The following is a 22,640-nucleotide window of genomic DNA, read 5'->3' as shown; positions in this document are numbered from 1 at the left end:
ACCTCTGTACATACAGTATATCAGCCAATCAACAAATGCTAATCTTTATAAAGTCCTCATTCACAAACAGGGCCGGAGTGGGCCCTGTTTTCAGTCCGGGAGTTTAATTCACATTCAGGCCACTTTGAAATGGAGGAGGAATTTGAGTACATTAAAAAAGATAAAACAAATAACTGTTCTTTCACAATGCTTTTTATTTGGTTTAAATTCAGGTAAACTTCACTTCACTTTAACAATATAGGTTCTCGCGTGCATTTGAACCAATGCTTGTGCATTACATGCCGCATACGCCTCGAAAATAATGGCAAATCAACAATGCTGGGTACTCAGCAACCGGCAGATAAAGCGTGAGGGCGCATTAGGCAACTCAGAAATGGTTAAATAAAATGCAGGCTAAAGCAAGTGTTCGATTCTGCTTAGAATATTGGCATACGCATACACCTCTTCTAAGTTATATATTTAACAACAATTATTTAACATCAAATATGACTTCTAGGCCTATGTGTTCATAACCACAATGTGTGCACGCCTGTGGAAATGCACGGTGTGACAGCGAGATGAAATAGGCTGGATGAGGAAATAACGCGCAACAGCACATTTGGGACCTGTTCATCTAAAATTGTTAATAACTGGGATGTAAAGCAATGTCCGGTTCTTCTTAGAATTAAGACATACACCACATCTATACCGTGTAAATTGCGAGATTTCACATGACATCAAAAAGCTGAATTGACATCGCAAACTATCGACACATTATAGGCCTAGCATAGACTGATAAAATCGACAAACAGGGTTATCATACTCCATATCTTTCGTAACCTACCAGCTGGTCTTGAGAACATATCTGTCAATTTGGCACATTTTGCTGCCACCTCCTTCCTTTTTTTAAGCTTCTCCCTTTCGGTTCCACCTGGCCTCTTTCTGCCCTCCATCACTGACGCGCGCTGTTTCGCGCCAATGTTGTTTAAGTTCCCCGCAATACAGAGAAGGAGTCTTGGACCAAACAAACTGCAATAGAGGGGAGGGGAGAATTTCCTTATTTGGTAGCGCCTATTTAATCTGCTGCGATGCTGTCGGCGTCTGGGCTGCCATGTGAAAATGCAGAGTGCCGTTGAATTGATGATTAATGCAAGAATAAGATCAGTGACCAAAATTAGTGAAAATTATTTTCCCCATGCTCCAAGCAGGCCACCATTGATGGTTTGGGCCGGGGATGGTCCCGGCTAAATATAGGGCCACCCCGGCATTGTTCACAAATCTATACATTTTAAATTCCATTGAAATGCTAACTACCTCTTTTGAGTGATCAATATTCTATTGATTTGCTCGTCTTTCAAGAAGTTGCGCAAGTTGCCCATTTTAGCTCCATAGTATGGAAGCGTATTGCTGCCACACCAGAAAAAAAAACAAATCAGTATTGCATAATAACATAAAATGTTTATTATTATAACAGTATATTTTTCACATTATAACAATACATGTTCACGTTATAACATGATAATTAGGTTTCCTGTTGTTAAAATATGAAACTTTTCATATTATAACGTGATAATATTAAACTCATGCTTGAAATGATGGTGTGAATGAGGTGTTTGGAGAATAAACTGGGTAATATGGCTCATTTACATGATTTAATCAAGTTCTATTTCATGCTTGGGTTGAGACATGGTGAGATTCTGCTGTTATTGAACACGGTAGATTATACTGCTATGAGTATGCACAGAAGGATTTTAAAATACATGGGGCTGTACAGAAGGAAGAATGAATCCGACCTGCTCGAAGTCGTATTATTTTTCATTGATCATCTGGAGGAGCACAGACGGTTCCATGGTTACAAGCTACCTCTACCTTCATTTTCAGTGACAGGGCGATTAACGACAGGGTTGCCAGATTGGGCTAGTTTAAAATACTATACATCCATGAAGATCTTGTTTGATAGAAGATCATCAGAATTAAAATCTAATCCATTTGCACAATCAAAGGCACAATCAGAGGAAATGGGGGATTATGGATTGGACAATGTCTGGACATCAGAAATGCATGCACATCACAGTGACATTGTTTCCCGTACAAGGGCTGAGAAAAAGCTAGTTCCGATCATTATTCTTATTATTAGCTCATCCGGCCGACAGGTGATGAGTTTATGCCATCATGTGTTGTCTGTCGTCTGTCCATCATTGTCCACATTTCATGAAAATCACTTCTTCTCTCTCAATTCTTCACCAATTTTTATTCTTTTTGGCAGGAAGGTGGGTCTGCCTGGGGTGCATATATGATAGATAGCTTCGACCCAAATTTTCATAATTACAATTAATAATGAAGATATGGAGTAATTAATCAATCCCTAACGAGCAGTTTCCTTCTTCTCCCTCAATTCTTCACCAACTTTGATTCTTTCTGGCATGAAGGTAGGAGGACCTAGGGTGCATATAACTTCTACCCAGATTTGCTTAATTACAATTATTAATGAAGTTATGGACTAATTAAGCCTTAATGAGCAGTTCAACAAAAATCACTTCTTCTTGTCAACTCCTCGCTGTTTTGGATTCTTTCTGGCAAATAGGTCGGTATTCCTAGGGTGGATATCGCTTCTATATATAGATTGTATATAGTGGATATAGCTTGCAACATTTATTGTGCAAGATGACCCACTTTAGACCGTTCCTTCTGGACTAGACGGGGCTGGAATGAGCTACGCCATCATTGATGGTCTCGTCTGTGGTTTTCAAGATGTAGTTGGAATGGAAATTTTGGACACAGTCGAAAAAATATACATCTAAAACTACACACTGGATGACCAGGTACTGTCGCCTCATAACTGTGTATTATATCAAAGTCCCTCCTGCATCAGGACCTGGTCTTTCCAGGCAGTCTCCCGTCCCAGTACTAACCAGTCTCTTGAGGCGCATTGGGTGTCACTGATCTCCATTTCTATAGCCCTCAGCCTCTCACTTAGTATATAGCTAGGGTTAGAGTGGGGGGCTGGTCCTCTGGTAACCATGAGAGTTTGACTCCCTACTCACATCTGTATTGCAGCGCATCACCAGATGGCAGTAGGTACCATTTTTATGATGGTCTTTGGTATGACATGACCATGAGTAGAACTCACGATCTCCCAGTCAAGGGGCAGACATGCTAACCACTAGGCCAGCTCAGGGTTGTGTAATATACACTACCGTTCAAAAGTTTGGGGTCACCCAGACAATTTTGTGTTTTCCATGAAAAGTCACACTTTTATTTACCACCATAAGTTGTAAAATGAATAGAAAATATAGTCAAGACATTTTTCTGGCCATTTTGAGCATTTAATCGACCCCACAAATGTGATGCTCCAGAAACTCAATCTGCTCAAAGGAAGGTCAGTTTTATAGCTTCTCTAAAGAGCTAAACTGTTTTCAGCTGTGCTAACATGATTGTACAAGGGTTTTCTAATCATCCATTAGCCTTCTGAGGCAATGAGCAAACACATTGTACCATTAGAACACTGGAGTGAGAGTTGCTGGAAATGGGCCTCTATACACCTATGGAGATATTGCACCAAAAACCAGACATTTGCAGCTAGAATAGTCATTTACCACATTAGCAATGTATAGAGTGGATTTCTGATTAGTTTAAAGTGATCTTCATTGAAAAGAACAGTGCTTTTCTTTCAAAAATAAAGACATTTCAAAGTGACCCCAAACTTTTGAACAGTAGTGTATAGTCACTCTAAAATTTCACTAGATTGTACCCCATAGGAAAAGTCAAGCATGAGAGCATCCTGACTTCATTTTGTTTGAGGCTGTGTTGTTATTAATGTTTTCCTGCCCCCCACATTATATGGTCAAGAGCCACTGCAGCTTATTTGAGTCATATTTTCATCAAATAGTTCCATTCTTTATATAAAATGCTCCATAGCTTCTTGCCTTCCTTTCTCTTGTGTAAAGTTGCTGCAATACACAGTAGCTTGACTAATGTGGAATGTGATACATGAACATGGACCTCAAAATTGGCAAAACCAATCCTTATTGCAGCTAAGAGCTTTCGCAATAAGCCTTTATAAAAGTTTGTATCATTAAGGCATTATGTAAGTGTCATGTAGCTGCATGTACACTGCCCTAGGGTCAAGTCAAAGTCCCTCCTGTGCCAAGACCTGGTCTTCCCAGGCAGTCTCCCATCCCAGTACTAACCAGTCTCTTGAGGCCCATTGGGCAGCACCAATCTCTGCTTCCATAGCTCTCGGCCTCTCACGTATACAGCTAGGGTTACAGTGGGGGGCTAGTCTTCTGGTAACTGCAAGAATTTGACTCTCCACTCACATCTGTATTGCAGTGTGTCTTGCCAGATGGTAGTATGTACAATTTTTATGATGGTCTTTGGTATGACTTGACCGTGAGTAGAACCTGCAGTCTTCCAGTCGGGAGACAGACATGCTAACCACTAGGCCAGCTCATCGTGCCCTAAGGTAAAGTGTCCTAATAATTTCTAAATACAAATACCTGGTTAACTAGTCAGTTTGTCATGATATCCAACCAACTGTTTAGTATAATATCAGACAACTATTGGAAGTTTATTTTTCATCCTGTAAAGAAGATAAATATACAAGCTACAGATTGTGATAGGTGGACACTTGGTGGTAAAATCGCTGTTTACCAAAAGGATGGAAAGGTTCTGCTTGTGTGTGTGAAAATGCTCTTCCAGTTGGTGGACATGTTGTTAGTTCCTGTCATGCATTGGAAATACTTCCGATCTTCTTGAGTTTTATTATTATTCAAGGGTTTCTCCATGCGGTCCTTCCCTTAAGGCCATCTTTCGCTTATCAGTTAGAAAGTGGCAGTGAGTAACACTGTCAGCTGTTGCTGAGTTTCTTAGCGGGGGCATTGTTATGCGTAGGTTTTGCAGCATTCCAAACACTGCAGTGATTCCAGGTTAGAAAGTTGGGGGTTTTTTTATACATGGATTTAAGTTAAACTTTATAAAATGAGATGGAGAAATTTGTCATTTGTTAATTATGAATCAAATATTTCTTAAGTTAACTGCTCATGGAAAAGATAATGTGAGCTTTCCATTTGAAGTCTTTATTTTAGCCCCCATTGCTTGAAGTCGAGTGAAACTGTTGTATAAATTGCTCCTTTTGTTCATGTATAGCTGTCACAGTATACAAAAGCTTAAACGAATGGGCAAGGAAATGTGATTTATGTCAGACTGTATCATGACATTAGTGTTTAAAATGTGATTATTTCTATAAGACCAGAATGGATAGCCTGATGATGTTTAAATTCCTTGATCCACAGTTGAAGTGACAGCACTTTTGATAGATATAATTTGTGCAGGAGTTTTATTTCATCTCCATTTCATTTACGGAAGACAAATTTTCATTTTAATGACCCATTTTTTGTGGAATATAGTCCTGAAATCATCCTTACTGAGGCTTTCAGAGCTTTCCCGTGCTGATGAGAATGAGAGGCTTCATCCTTCCAAACAGAATTTTGGCAAAGGTCTTATGACGTCAGCCAGTCAGCAGATGAGATGAAAGGAAACTCAGCCAAGATATTGGCTTCAGAAGCTGCTCTGCTCCCACACTAGTTTAAAGGTGTTGAAGTAGAAATGGCATATAAGTGGCACATATTACAGTCACATTGTTTTCCAGTCTGGGAATATAAATAACCTGTTTGACTTGCATATAATGAATCTGACCTGTCTAAAATGTTTAAATATTTTTTTTTTTGGGGGGGGAAGACATGACAATGTCACCATGACGACAACATAACAGCAAAGTTGTGTGAATTTTCTCTGAGTTTATTGATATTATAGTGAGTTTGATGGGTTTGATGTTTGACGTGAAATCACCATGACCATAGTGTGCAATTAGTCGTCATGACATTCTAATGTCAGTCAATTCTGAAAGCGCCATAACAATATTATTTTATGTCCATCCTTTGACTAACATTTTTATTCTATCCACATTCACTGGATATGAGCAATCGTCCACTCTGATCGGCTACTCTACTACAAGGCTATCAGCTCATATACCGTAAGTAGAGAAGAGCAAAATGGCGGAGCGTGTTGCTGAACCAACCGAGGACGAAAGAAAAACTACTCGAAAACAAAACTCTGAAAAAAAAGGAATAAAAATATTTGATGGTAGCTGTTTTATTTTTCAAGAATTATTATTATAGCATTTTTTCACAAATTGCTCCTGTCATTTTGCCGGTTTGTTTACATTCTAAGCGGAAATGATTTTGTCGGACATTTTGTATGAAGTTTTTAATTTATCAAAAAATAAAAATGCTCTGGTTCTCAAAATCCAGTGAATGTGGATGGAACAAAACAGTTATTCCACTCAATCTCGTCATACATGGCTTATAGACAACTCAGCGCTACGCGCCTCGTCAGCTATCAGCTCATGTACGACTCAATTTCATGGAATAACTGTTAAATGTGAAGAAGACAAGAAACTCGGCAAAAGCTGCTTTTTATTATTAGATCAGACGCATTATGACTATTTATGTCTTTCTTTTTTTGGAAACTTCCACCTGCCAACAAATATATCTGACCACATGACCTCACATCTCATGATGTTACAATGTTCGAACAAAACCAGCATTACAGCTGACAGCTTTTGGAATAATGCTTATGTAAGTTTATATCACTTGTCATTCAGGGCTTATGTAACCACATGAACAGTGCCCTAAAGTCTTGTAATTCTTTGTAAAAAAAATCAAATACCTTGTTATCTAACTAGCTTGGTATGAACCCAACCCAAACCCCCACCAAAGTGGTGGGATTGACTTTTTTTTTTTTCAGCCATTAAGCCTCATGTTATGCAATTCATTCCCACAGGTTTGGTATCTTGTTGCCATGGAAAATGATGTGTAACATCACTTTAAGCTTATGGCCTTGAAATATTAACTAAATAGGTATGATTTATTAATTTGTGCATACAACCTACTATAAAATACACTTCATGTCAACTCAGGGTTGTTGTTTTTTTTGTAGGTTTCATCCTAATTGGTGTTGTTATTTTTTTTATAGCAGAATGAAAATGTAAAACTCTCTTCTTAAACTTAATTACCTCAAGAAACGGATGATAACTATACACAAGACTGATAAGATTTATTTTTAATAAGACCGTGTGGACATAAATTACGAAATTAAGGCTGTGAAATAATACATTATATATCTCATGATCTATTTCAGGTCTATTTTGTGGCAGCGGTGTAGTCGAGTCACTAAACCTCGAGTCTGAGTCCAGTCTCAAGTCCCCAGTGTTCAAGTCCAAGTCATTAAAGAAAATTTTGAGTCGAGTCTGAGAACAAGACTCCAACCGCACCATTTGACGGTGGCTGTTGCTGCCTTTATTACCCTGTCCACACTAGGGATTTTGTACCAATATGAAACTACTTTCGTACCGCAACACCTGTCCACACTAGCAACTATACCGGTACTGCAGCGGTATAACTGTATCGGTACGAAACCCACAAATGTATGGGTTTCGTACCGGTACAGTATTGGTACAGTAGCGCTTCGCTGTAGTGTGGACAGATGAAGCAGCTCTGTATCGATACAAACATAATGCGCATACGCAATGAACCATTCCTACGTCTTCCGGGTTATTCATACGATACAATACGCCCGTGCTTTCCAGCTGTAAATAAAACGTCAAAATGGCTCAAAACGACCGTGGAGCTACATGGAGCAAAGAAAGGGGGAGAAAGGGAGAGAGGGAGGGAGGAAGAAAGAGGGAGGAAGAAAGGAGGAAGAGGGGAAAAGGGAGAGAAAGGGAGGGGAAGAGAAGGGAAGAGGGAGAAAGCGAGGGGGGAGAACTGCCTCGCATGTTTTATACGATTCAACTGAATAAATGACCACCAGAAATACAGACTGTACACTGACAACAAAAAGCACACACACGTTGTTTCATCCGCCATATTCTCGGAAGGAAGTTACTCGGTAACCACGGAAACATTTCGCGCACGCGCATTTCAACTACCATGAAAGAAAACCGCAAACATTTCTCGCTAGTGTGGACAGATGCACTAAACTGTACCGGTATACTTTGTATCGATACAGTTATACCACTTTCGTACCGGTATAAGTGTGAACACAGCATTTGTGAAAGCGTCTCTGCTACTGTGTTGGACTAACATTACTGCTCAACTGCACCATTTTAGTTAACAGGTTATAGATAAAAAGCTTTTTCATCGCTCAGTAAGCCCTGCCCACTATCAACAGGGCAAATAACATGAGAGAGGGTTAACACTAGCTAGTTCATCGCTCAGCACGCAAACCCTGCTATCAACAAGGGAAGGCAAGGCAAGGCAAGTTTATTTATATAGCACATTTCATACACAATGGCAGTTCAATATGCTTTACAGAAGTAAAAACAAAAACAGTAAACAATAGAGAAATAAAATTACATAAAATAATTTTATCTTTATTCTAAAATAATTAATTAAAAGAATTAAAAGAATTAAAAGAAAATAATAAGAATTAAACAATAGTAGAAATAAAATATTAAAATGCCAAAAAGAAAAAGGAGAAAAAGAAAGAGAAAGAGAAAAAAAAAACCTAGCAGAATAAAATAGAATAAAGTTAAAATAAATTTAAAACATGCAGAGAAAAAGATTATAAAAAATGTAAAAATATTAATTATTTAACAGAAAGCATCTGAAAACAGCTTGGTCTTTAACCTAGATTTGAAGCTGCCAACAGCAGGAGCATTTTTGATGTCCTCTGGCAGTTGGTTCCATAGCTGTACTGCATAGTAGCTAAAAGCTGCTTCACCACACTTTGTTTTAACAACAGGCTTTAATAGTAAATTTTTCTGTTTCGATCTGGTAGATCTGATTGGGTTAGGCCGCTGCAACATATCAGAGAGGTAATTGGGCCCTGTACCATTTAGAGATTTGTACACCAGCAGCAATGCTTTAAAGTCAATTCTGTAGCTTACTGGAAGCCAGTGAAGGGACCTTAGAATTGGAGTAATGTGCTCTGTTCTTTTTGTTCGTGTGAGAACCCTCGCCGCTGCATTTTGAACCAGCTGAAGTTGTTTGATGGTCTTTTTTGGCAGGCCTGTGAAAAGGCCATTGCAGTAATCAACCCTATTAGAGTTGAAGGCATGTATTAGTTTTTCCAGATCATGTTTTGACATAAGTCCTCTTAGTTTGGAAATGTTTTTTAGGTGATAAAATGCCGTTTTAGTGATTGCTTTCATGTGACTGTCAAAGTTTAGCTCGCTGTCAATGAAAACACCAAGATTTTTAACCATTTCTTTAGTTTTAATCCCTTTTGTGTCAAGAATAGTGGTAATCCTGAGTCTTTCATCTTTTTTTCCAAATAGAATTACTTCTGTTTCTAGCTGTAAATAAAACATCAAAATGGCTCAAAACGACCGTGGAGCTACATGGAGCAAAGAAAGGGGGAGAACAGGGCAATGAACATAGCGTGTCACTTCCTTCTCTGGGTGGAGTCTTGCCAAACGACGATTGAAGTTCGAGGTTGTTGTCCCTGTCGTCTCATCGATAGTTCTTCTACATATGGAACACATAGCAGTGCATTTTCCCACTGCACGAGAAGTCTGTATAAGCAACGCAGACAATCCTGGGGCGTTCTCTCCAGGCATTTTAGCGCCATTAACGTTAGTTTGCTCCTGAACATGATCTATGAACAGGTGAATGTGCATTCTCTTGCACAAAATAAGTATAAAAATTAATGTAGCTATAAATATCTTAATACAAATTATTATGGCATGTTACAAAAATAAAGAAAATATCCGAGTCCTCGTCTCCGATTTACAAGCTCGAATGCAGTTAATGCACGAGTCCGAGTCCAAGTCTGAGTCATCAGTGCTCAAGTCCAAGTCAAGTCACGAGTCCTTAAAATTAGGGCACGAGTCGGTCTCGAGTACTACAAGCCTGTTTTGTGGCAACTATTGTATTTTTAACTGATTGAGACCCAAATAAATTAATAGAATTAGAGCATTATGGCGACAGGAACCTAAGCATGGAGATGACTGATAATATTACACTTTACTTCAATTTTGGAATGATGCATAAAGACATATTGGAGTCACTGGTGTTGTGAAATGGATTTATACTCTTAATTTCAAGTGAATTCTCAGAGCAAATACACTTTTTCACTCGTTCATACCACTTAATAAACTGGAGGCCATGTATTAAGTATGAGCCTCCCACAGCATATTAAGTTATGGTGTCAATGTATTAACTTGTGGCCTTGATATAATAAATCATGGCCATGCCTTATTAAAAAATAACCACCATGCCACTTCAGAGTCTCAGTACATTATTTACCATGGCCAAAGTTTTACTGTATAATACTGGCAGTGTTCAGACTTCTGAGCTGGATGCTAAAGGTGTCCAGTTCTCCCCTAATTTTAGAGCTCTAATCTGTTATATCACGCTTGCCCCTTACTAGTACAGTCCCTCCTGTTTGCAATGTAACCCAGTTTCCCCCCTGTATGCAGCTGACACACTTTCAGCCATCACACGTTCGGCCTCCTTCGACACAGAAAAAAAAGTAAGTCAGACTTAAAAGAAAACTACACATGTGTCACTCCGGTCCACCGGGACTAGAAACAAGGCCAGTGGACCACAGCTTGCGGCCGTCATTTCATCTGGAATTAATGAATCGCCTCGAGCAAATCTGCAGAGACGCACAGAGCTAATTTGATATTCTTTTGTGCTGAAGTCTGAAGGGAATGCGTGTGGAGAAAGATTATATTTAATATACGCTAATAATCATTTCTGTACAATGGTCTTTTATTGGCAGCACTTGGATTTGTGTAAGTGGCCCCCTATTGGAGATTAGTGTTCCCCCCTGGGCGTCTGAAGCCATTCTCCTGCTTTATATTAGTCGTGTTTCAGAGTTTAAAAGGTTAAAAATGTTGACTGCTGATTAAATAAGTCAAGGCTGCCTCGGTAAACTAAAAGGTGTGCTGGGTTTTCAGGCAAGGTTGAATTTAGAGTATATGGTGCATGACAGTATGTCAGTGAAGGAAGGGCTAAAAGGTGGGTAAAGTCTACACAGACATACTGTATCTTTGGCAGTCATGTGATATTTAAAGAATATTACTGTATGTCCGACAGTGTGGGAAACCCTTCGTATGATGCAATTCGGACATTTTCTACAACAGAAAGTTGTATAATAATAAAAATAGCCTCAATGAGGCTGTAGCTCAGACTGGCCACTGTTGTTGTGTGTGAGTTTGTAACCCGATCAATCCTGTAGGAGGAGTAATTTTTGTGAAATTGCATGTGACCCCTCTGTCGCCACATCCATGGTAGGTGGCGCCACCTTGTGAACAATTCTTGTTGGAATATGTCTTTAGAGTCTTCTGGGTGAGTTTCAGTGAAAACAGCCCAGCAGTTTACAAACAGTAGCGTTTGGTGTGACGAGTCATCCAAAACTTTCAAACGCCCATAAAATCGTAAATGTGAAAGGTAGCACCACCATCTTGACAACTTTTATCCATACCAACCTGGGGAACGTTCCATATGAGTTTGATCAAAATCTGATCACTCCTATAGGAGGGAGGAGTAGTGATTTTTGTGAAATTGAATGTGACCCCTCTGTAGCCTCATCCATGGTGCCATCTGGTGAACAACTCTTGTTGGTATATGTCTTTAGAGTCTTCTGGGTGAGTTTCAGTGAAAACATCCCAGCAGTTTAATGTGACGAGTCACCCAAACATTTCAGACGCCCATAAAATCATAAATATGACAGGTGGTGCCACCATCTTGACAACTTTTATGCACACCCACCTGAGGAACATTGTATGTGAGTTTGATCGAAATTCGATCAATCCTGTAGGAGGAGTAACGATTTCTGTAAATTGTGGACAGAGGACGATGGATGACAGATGACAAATGATCGCATAAGGTCATCCAGCCTGGTCTGCGGCCAGATGAGTGAATAAAAACTACTGATCTGAGTTTCCTGAACTGAAATGATGGTTCTCTTTTGGATACATCTAAATCACAAGTAAAGTTTGAGCATTGTTCTAGTGAAGCTAAGAGAAAATGGTGTTTAATTTTCATTCCTGATCTACTGATTGCCATACTGATTGTTCTTCAGTAAGTGCTTTATCCTGGTTCGATTGGCAGTGGATCTGGAGTCTATCCCAAGAACTCTGGGAGTGAATTGTAAATACACCTTGGATTAGACTCCAGTCCATCACAGGGCACTCATTCACACCTTGGGACTATTCAAGACCTACTGGCATGTTTTTTTGGAAGTTGGAGAAAACAGGAAAATCCAGACGAAGCCGCAAAGCAACTGGCTGACTTAATTTACATTTAATTTTATATGTAATAAATAGAATATACATCATATACAGTCCTGTGCAAAAGTCTTAGGCACATGTAAAGAAATGGTGTAGACCAAAAATGGCTTAAAAAAAAAAAAAAAAAAAAATATATATATATATATATATATATATATATATATATATATATATATATATATTATAAACAGTAAACAGTAAGCCATAATAAATGAAAAAAAAGTCAATATTTGGTGTGAGACGACCCTTTGGTTTAAAAAAAAAATAGTAGTCTCAGGTATAGTGAGAGCCGTTTTATAAGGAAATGAGCTGTAGGTTTTACTGAGCATCTTACAGAACCAGCCACAGTTCTTCTGGACACGTTGACTGTCACACGCACTTCTTCATTTTGCACCAAAACCCAGCAGCCTTCATTATGTTTTCTTTTTTAATTTGAATAGTGGTCTCTGGGCGGCATGGTGGTGTAGTGGTTAGCGCTGTCGCCTCACAGCAAGAAGGTCCGGGTTCGAGCCCCGTGGCCAGCGAGGGCCTTTCTGTGTGGAGTTTGCATGTTGTCCGCATGGGTTTCCTCCGGGTGCTCCGGTTTCCCCCACAGTCCAAAGACATGCAGGTTAGGTTAACTGGTGGCTCTAAATTGACCGTAGGTGTGAATGTGAGTGTGAATGGTTGTCTGTGTCTATGTGTCAGCCCTGTGATGACCTGGCGACTTGTCCAGGGTGTACCCCGCCTTTCGCCCGTAGTCAGCTGGGATAGGCTCCAGCTTGCCTGCGACCCTGTAGAACAGGATAAAGCGGCTAGAGATAATGAGATGAGATGTTCAGTGCTTCTTGTGTTCATTTGTTGGTTGGTGCTGTATTTTTGCTAAAAGATAGCTGATGTCTATCATAAAATAGAAATCTATAACAAAGTTTGTATGAAAAAAATGGGGGGGATCATATCCTGCCCTTGTTTTGTTCATAGCCAGTGAACAAATTGTTCAAGTCCATGATATACAAAGTAGAGCAAATCATCAGAATATATATATATATATATATATATATATATATATATATATATATATATATATATATATATATACACACACTGTATGTATGGTGGCACAACAAGTAGTGTTGCCACCTCACAGCTCCACGGCCTCTGGTTCAACCATGAGCTCAGGTTACTTTCTGTGTGAAGTTCCGTGTGTGTTTGGGTTTCCTCCAGGTTCTTCATTTTCCTCCCACCTCCCAAACACATGCCAATAGGTGGATTCGCTACACTAAATTACTCCTTGGTGTGAATGTGTCTGTGTGGCTTGTGCCTTCCTGTAGATTGCTGTCTCATCCAAGGTGTATTCCATCCTCACACCCAGTGTTCCTGGGATCAGCTCCGGATCCATAACGAAAGAACAATCAATGACAATTTAATCAGATTTGACAAACATCACCTGTATATCAACTGACTCCTATTGGACTAAGCCTTTATAACGGTCTTGGTTATGGGTTCTAGAGTACTAAATGCAGTTTTGCAGCCTTCAGCAGTCCATCAGTGATGCATCCCATAACCTAATAAACACTGCTCTTGTCCAGTAAATACATGGTTATGATATCATTCATTTTCTGTGAAGTCTGTAGTTGTATTTGAGCAAAAGAGCTGACTTTCTTTTCTGTGGTCATGCTGAAGCTGGAGATCTGACTCATTTTTGCATGTCTGAGTAAGTGTTTCACAGTCAGCCGAAATACATAAAAGTCTCAGCATTAAGTAGCACTAAAGAGTGTGATTGATTGTGCCGAGCCTGTGAAATGACCAACAGTGCAATCTTTGACAGTCATGACAGCCTGCGAGTCTGAAGATATTAGTCAGACGTTAGCATGACATCCCATGTCTTATACTGTACATAAATAAGCGTTTATATTTTAACATGTATCAGGTATATCAGGTATTATTCTATCCACATTCACTGCATTTGGACAATCGCGCACTCTGATTGGCTACTCTACTACTAGGATATCAGCTCATATACCATAAGTAGAGAAGAAAAAAATGGCAGAGTGTTTTGCTGAACCAACCGAGGATGAAATAAAAACTACTCAACGCCCCAAAAAATACAAAAAAGCAACAAAATATGGAATAAACGGATTTGAAGGTAAGAACATATGTTTTTTATTTTTCAAGAATTATTATTATCACATTTTTCTCAAATTGCTACTGTTATGTCGCCGGTTTGTTTACATTCTAATCGGAAATTATTTTGTCGGACGTTCTGTATAACGTTTTTATTTATTGAATTTGTTAAAAATTAAAATAAAAATGCTCAGTTTCTCAAAATCCAGTGAATGTGGATAGAGTAAAAGTTATTCCACTCAATCTCGTCGTACATGGTTTATAGCCAACTCGGTGCTACGCGCCTCATCGGCTATCAGCTCATGTACGACTCGAGTTCATGGAATAACTGTTAAATATATTTTAAAAAGGAGGGTTTTTTAAAATTATTATTCTGATATTAAGTGACATAAATCTTAGTTCTTTGTATAGGGTTAACAGCTTCCTAAATGGGTTCTACTTGGAAAAATGGAAGCCTAAGTTAGGATTTTCTCCAGAGAGCCAAGCCAAAGAACCCTTAAGCATGCTAGAGTTGACTTTTTTAAGAGTTTAATGCTCAAGTCACACACACCACACACACACACACACACACACACACACACATCTCATGTTTAAAGTCTTTAATTTTCAGTAAAGCTGCTTTGCGACAATATCTGTTGTTAAAAGCACTATACAAATAAACTTAACTTGACTTGACATAGCTGATTGATCCATTAGCACTGTGTCTGGGGCTACTGTGGCCATTCCGGCAGATTTTAGAGGTGACCCATCATGTAAATGTGGGGGGAGAAAATACGCAAATGAAGCCACGGTAGCTGCAATGGTAGCAACGGAAGACACCAGTAAAACCAATGGCGGCAGCAAAGTATAGTAGAATAGAATAGAATAACAGTGCAAACAGCATGTAGAGAGAGAGAGAGGAAGGGGGGGAAAAACAAAAAAAAAGGGGGGGTAAGGTGCACAGTCTGAGGTGTATGTGATGTGTTACACATTATGGAGTGAGGTTTTGCACATATAAAGTATTGCACAGAGACAGTCACATTTAAATTATTGCACGAGAGAGTTACATTTTAAGATAGAATATTACACATTATGAAGTATTGCAAGGTAAGGTAAAGTGCACAGACTTGAGGTGTATGTGCTGTGTGTAAGGTGCACAGTCCTGAGGTGTGTGTGTTGCATTTCACATTATGGAGTGAGGCAATGCACATTATAAAAGCATTGCACATAGAGAGTCCCTTATAAAGTACTGCACATTATAAATTATTGCATGAAGAGAGTCACATAGTAAAATAAATAGACTATAAAGTCAGAGCATATCCGAGTTCAGGGCGGTTATGGCTTTTAGAAAGAAGTTTTTGAATTGATTTGTCTTTGTCCTGATGCACCTGTAGCACCTCCCTGAGGGCAACAGGTCGAACAGATCAAAGCCAGGGTGGAAGCTGTCCTTGATAATGTTCTTAGCTCTGCTAAGGCAGCAGGAGGTGTAAATGTCCATCAGGGAGGGGAGAGGGCAGCCAATGATCTTCTGTGCTGCCTTAACTACTCTCTGGAGCCTCTCCCTGTCTACAGCAGTGCAGCTGCCATACCATACTGTAATACAGTACGTCAGCAGGCTCTCGATGGATGAGCGGTAGAAGGTCAGCAGCAGGTTGGAGCTTAAGTTGTACTTCCTGAAGACTCTCAGGAAGTGTAGCCGCTGCTGAGCCTTCTTAATGACTGCTGTAATGTTTGCTGACCAGGAGATGTCGGCGGAGATGAGGACACCGAGAAACCAGAAGGTGTGAACCCTCTCCACATACTCGTTGTTGATGTAGAGGGGGGCTAGGTCAGTGCTGTGCTTCCTGAAGTCAACAATGAGCTCTTTGGTTTTCTTGGTGTTCAGAGCGAGGTTATTCTCTGAACACCAGGCTGCCAACTTCAGGACCTCCTCTCTGTAGGCTGCCTCGTCTCTCTTTGAGATGAGTCTGACCGCTGTGGTGTCATCAGCAAACTTGACGATAAGGTTGTTGTTGTTGTGGGTCGGACGACAGTCGTAGTGATGTATGGCCTTACGGCAATGACGGCAGTATGTATGGTTTTCACGGCTGCACTCTCAGAAAATAAAGTACATTATTATACCTTTCATGGTACAGCAGCTTGTCATTGGGGCAGGACCCTCTAATGTACTTATTTGTACCTTTTGTATACTGCGAGGGAACATAGATGTACCGTTTTGACTGTAAAAAGGTCCACATTGCAACCTTGAAGTCCAGTAATGAGCCCTAGGGAGTACATTGGTGTAGACTGTACCCTGGGGTACAGAAATGAACTCCGACTACACCCCTATTTCTCACAGTGTGCAGTACGGCACAGCTACAGCAAGACAAAATAAGCCACTCCCCGTAGTCAAACTTTTCACTTTCTGCAGAATGTTGTTCTGTGAACATTTTGAGCTCGATGGTTGTGATGGAATGCTACGATAACCTCTGATAACCCATGTAAGCCTCACATATGTGTCATGTATGCCTCAAGATTGCTCATGAATGCCTTCATGGTTGCAACGGTTGAATTCATCCAGTGCTTGACCCACGGCAATTTTCAACATGCAAAACTTTCTGGGGATGGAAGCCACACCCTCCGGGTTTCAAGCGGCATGGTGGTGTAGTGGTTAGCACGGTCGCCTCACAGCAAGAAGGTTCCGGGTTCGAACCCAGCGGCAGGCGAGGGCCTTTCTGTGTGGAGTTTGCATGTTCTCCCCGTGTCTGTGTGGGTTTCCTCCGGGTGCTCCGGTTTCCCCCATAATCCAAAGACATGCAGTTAGGTTGACGTGTGGCGGCCTTGGGCTGAGGTGCCCTTGAGCAAGGTACCGAACCCCTGACTGCTCCCCGGGCGCTCTGGTGTGGCTGCCCACTGCTCTGAGTGTGTGCTTGTGTTCTCTGCTTCAGATGGGTTAAATGCAGAGGATGAATTTCACTGTGCTTGAAGTGTGCATGTGACGAATAATAAAGGTTCCTTCTTCAAGGTAGCTTCCCGGCTCTCATGTATTCATGAAAGGCCCGGAGCACATGTCAATTGACCCCCGGAAGGCTCAAAATCGTCTATTGGCGTCTACCGTGAAGTGATTCCTGCTATGTGTGACCTTAGCTTAAGTAAAGTATTACAGTATGTCTGGACTGATTTTGTAGTTCAGTGCACTTCTAATATATCAAGGGCACATCCAAACATGCTTGTGAAAATATAAAGTTTAAAAAAAAAAAACAATCTCTGTTTCTGTGGTGTCAGTATATTGTCATATGTTTTTCGAGGACTCTTACAAAAAAAGATAGGCCTCATTAATCAGATATGCATGGCATTGCATGTCCAAAATGTTAAATGTAAAAAAAACATCCCTCATCTGAGTGGAAATATCTCAAACACTCTGCATCTGCTACAGTTATGTTGATGATTCACAGCTCGGTGTTGATACGGCCATCCCCCCCTCTCGCTTTCTCCTTGGCCTCTAACAGCTCGTTGCTGTGCGGCATGTAGGTGTACATGTGTGGGAGAGGGCAAATTCTGTTCATGTTAGGAATTCAAAGCTTGTACGTGTCAGGTGCAGTTATTTTTCCCCTTTTCGAATTCTGAAAGACAAGCCACATAGATGGACGCATCATCACAAAAGGCAGAATAGTCATTCAGGATGAGCGTGTGCGTTCTCTTTGTGATCGTTAATTTGAAACTGTCAGAAAAGCCTGAGAGAAAGCACATTAAGAAATGTGTGCTGAAGGTGGTTTGTTTGAATGTGGTGTTGAGCTGTGCATGTCAGGTTTGAGAGATGTAGTGATAGGAAAATGAAGTGTAAGTTGTACTATAGCAAGATTTCCTGCAACAGGACATGAATGTTGGAAGACATGATAGGTTGCATGTTTGTCAGGGTATTCAGTGTTGGAGGCTGATTTATTTAAATGCAATTTAATTCAGATATTGGATATAGATGTACACATATACCTAGAAAGCAGCTGCATTTGATGCCTTGCTGTCTTATAAATCAGTTAGGATGGTGCTTTGATATCTACAGAAAATGGTACACCACTACACTATCAGGCTGCTAAAATACACAGATCATTAACGCTAAAGTCCGTCAAGAAAGACAAAAAATATTGTTTGGGAATATTTTGTGATTACACCAGAAATAAAATATTAAATCTACATAATTTACCAATAACCTATTTGTCCACAAATGGCTCCTTCACTTTCTGGTGTTTTCCAGGAGCCAATGGATACATGCATTGCCCAATGGAAATCAATGGATACATGCATTGTTCAGTGGGACCCAATAGATACATGCATTTTTCAATGAAGACCAATGGATACATCCATTTCTCAATGGGAACCAATGGATACATGCATTTTTTTTCAATGAAGACCAATGGATACATCCATTTCTCAATGGGAACCAACAGATAGATGCATTTATTTCAATGAAAATCAGTGGATACATCCATTGTCCAAGGGAAGCTAATGGATACATGTACTGTACAATGAAATCAATGGTTACATGCATTGTCCAATGGAAATCAATGGATACATGCATTGTTCAATGGGACCCAATAGATACATGCATTTTTCAATGAAGACCAATGGATACATCCATTTCTCAATGGGACCCAATGGATACATGCATTTTTCAATGAAGACCAATGGATACATCCATTTCTCAATGGGAACCAATGGATACATGCATTTTTTTTTCAATGAAGACCAATGGATACATCCATTTCTCAATGGGAACCAATGGATACATGCATTTTTTTTTTCAATGAAGACCAATGGATACATCCATTTCTCAATGGGAACCAATGGATACATGCATTTATTTCAATGAAAACCAGTGGATACATCCATTGTCCAAGGGAAGCCAATGGATACATGTACTGTACAATGGAAATCAATGGTTACATGCATTGTCCAATGGAAACCAATGGGTACATCCATTTCTCAATGGGACCCAATGGATACATGCATTTTTTTTCAATGAAGACCAATGGATACATCCATTTCTCAATGGGAACTAATGGATACATGCATTTTTTTTTTCAATGAAGACCAATGGATGCATGCTTTTTTCACTGGGAATCAATGGATACATGCATTTTTCAATGAAGACCAATGGATACATCCATTTCTCAATGGGAACCAATGGATACATGCATTGTCCAATGGAAACCAATGTGTACATCCATTTCTCAATGGGAACCAATAGATACATGCATTTTTCAATGAAGACCAATGGATATATTCATTGTCCAATGGAAATCAATGGATACATACATTGTCCAATGGAAATCAATGGATACATGCATTGTCCAATGGAAACCAATAGGTACATCCATTTGTCAATGGGGACCAATGGATACATGCATTTTTTCAATGAAAACCAATGGATACATGCACTGTACAATGGAAATCAATGGATGCATGTATTTTTCAATGAAAACCAGTCGATAATGCTTTATCCAGTGGGAACCAATAGATATGTACTGTCTATGCAAGGAATAATTTTACTTAATTTAGTAATAAAAGCTTCAATCCTCAATCCCAATTAACCTCATTTTCAGTGTCGATGGTTATGCATGAGTAAACTGGCTTGATTCTAAATTATCATGAAGTGGACAGATAGACACAAGTGCAGGTCTTCTGGTTTTACTGCGAACCATGTAGCAAACAAACCAAAGGGTCAGGTGATACTCAGAAACATGAGGAACAGATATGATCAGATGATCAGCAGACTACACACTAAATCAGGAAACTATAGTTTAAAAAAAATCAATATGAGCAGATAACAAAAGTTTGGAACACAAGTTCAGGTTAGAGTCTAGGTTATTTAAAGAGAGTAGTGTTGCTGCAAACAGGTGAACATTATAAGTAATCATTGATTGTGATGAGATCACAGGCTGAGGATCATGGGAGTTGTAGTCTGCAAATTCAGGAGTCACAGAGATGGATGTGACACAAATATATGATATCTATGAAAATACAGAGCCAATGTTCTACTCTGTCTTCCACCATCAATACATTTTAATAAATCAACGTCATGCAAGGATGGAGGAGCTTTAAACATGGTTTCCATGGCGTGTGTATTTTAGACATCACTGCACAACTAAGCTGTCACATGGCAATTAAAATGGAGCATGAGAACTCTCTAAAACCTAGTACTCTATTATCCTTTCACTTCTTTTGCTTTACTGCAGTGATTATGTTCAGTGTGTACCAGGCGTCCTTCCCAAGTCTGCTTTAATTCTGGGGTTTTCTTTATTCAGCTTTAGACTTTGTGTGCCATTCCACCTAGATGCATTCAAAGCTGCTTTCCTAAAATAAATAAATAAAAAATAAATAAATAAACAATTGACAAAATGTGCTAATTGAGTGCTATATATAATAAAAATCATAAAATTTTGTCATTCCCAGACTAAGACAGAAGCTTTCACAATCTCCATGTCTTCATTTATTGGTCTATTTTGTGGACATGTGATCAGGCTGGATGTTTGGAAAAGTCTTGCAAATTTGGATGAAGAGATGTGAAGCTTTGCTGGTGCATCTTAGGATATAGCATGAAATCTCTGATGAATATATCTATCTGTTCCTATGAAGTACGAAAGAACTATTGGGATCAGATGCAAATCAAATTTAAGATAGGCTAAAAAAATGGACAGATTTAGTGGAGAAATAAAGGAGAACCAGAACCAAGCAAAATAAACCAATAACAACATCTGTTCTGCACCAACACTAAATGTCTGGTCATTAAATGTTCAACATGTTGCCATAGATACTGACTTGACTTGCATCAATGTAGAAAATCATTTCTAGTTTTCTTTTCTTTACATTAGAGTGATACATTTTGTCAGATGTTTTTATCCAAATTAACATACAAGTAAGGAAGAGACAAATCTGAGGACCTAGATCAACTGAGGCAGTGTTGAATCTGAGGCTCTATGTCAATTGAGGCAGTATTGAACCTGAGGGTCTAGATCAAGTGAGGCAGTGTCAAATCAGAGGATCTAGATCAAGTGAGGGAGTGTTGAATCTGAGGATCTAGATCAAGTGAGGCAGTGTCAAATCTGATGGTCTAGATCAAGTGAGGCAGTGTTGAATCAGAGGCTCTAGATCAAGTGAGGCAGTGTCGAATATGAGGATCTAGATCAAGTAAGGCAGAGTGAAATATGATTATATAGCTCAAGTAAGAGAGGGTCAAATATGAAAATCTGGATAAAATGATCCACAGTCAAATATGAGGGTCTAAATCAAATATGGCAGAGTTTAATCCATAGATCCAGATCAAGCAAGGCAGCATTGAATCCAAGGAGCTAGATCAAGTGAGGCAGAGGCAAATCCAAGGCTCTAGACTGTGTGAGCTAGAGTTGAATCTGAAGGTCTAGTTCAAGTGTGTCAGAATAGAATCTGAGAATCCACATGAGGTAGAGATGAGTGCAATGATCTCGAGCTTTCTCTAATGGTGAGGTAGGGTTGAATATGAAGATATAGCTCAAGTAAGCAAGAGTTGAATCTGAGTATCTACATCGCATGAGGCAGAGTTGAATCTGAGGATATAGATTAAGCAAGCCACAGTAGAGTCTGAAAATTTAGATCGAGTGAGGCAGAGTTAAATCCAAGGTTCTAGATCAAGCAAGGCAGGGTTAGATCGGAGCATCTAAATCCAGCAAGGCAGACCCGAATCCAAGAAACTACCTCAATCAAGGCAGAGTCAAATCTGAGGCTCTAGATCAAGTGAGACGATGCTGAATCTGAAGATCCTGATCATATGAAGCAGACTTAAATACAAGGATCTAGATCAGGTGAGACAAAGTTGAAAACAAACATCTCGTTCAAGTGAGGCAGAGTTGAACACAGTGATGTACTTTAAATTCAATATAGTTGGAGTTTTCTTAGGCTACGTTTACATTAGACCGTATCTGTCTCGTTTTCTTCGCGGATGCACTGTCCGTTTACATTAAACCCCCTGGAAATGCCAGGAAACGGGAATCCGCCAACGTCCACGTATTCAATCCAGATCGTGTCAGCTCCGGTGCTGTGTAAACATTCAGAATACGCGAATACGCTGTGCTGAGCTCTAGCTGGCGTCTCATTGGACAACGTCACTGTGACATCCACCTTCCTGATTCGCTGGCGTTGGTCATGTGACGCGACTGCTGAAAAACGGCGCGGACTTCCGCCTTGTATCACCTTTCATTAAAGAGTATAAAAGTATGAAAATACTGCAAATACTGATGCAAATACTGCCCATTGTGTAGTTATGATT

The 22,640-nt window shown here is 39.7% G+C and overlaps 1 protein-coding gene across 1 annotated transcript in view; it reads left to right on the top strand.

Annotated features, from left to right (window-relative positions):
* cacna1eb (calcium channel, voltage-dependent, R type, alpha 1E subunit b) overlaps nucleotides 1-22,640 on the top strand; it is a 219,205-nt gene that overhangs the window by 20,400 nt on the left and 176,165 nt on the right. The window lies entirely within an intron of this gene.

This window comes from Neoarius graeffei, chromosome 1 (genome assembly GCF_027579695.1).
Source record: "Neoarius graeffei isolate fNeoGra1 chromosome 1, fNeoGra1.pri, whole genome shotgun sequence".
Lineage (NCBI taxonomy): Eukaryota > Metazoa > Chordata > Actinopteri > Siluriformes > Ariidae > Neoarius > Neoarius graeffei.
The sequence above is the reverse complement of the archived record's forward strand: the minus strand, read 5'-3'. Positions and strand labels throughout refer to the sequence as shown.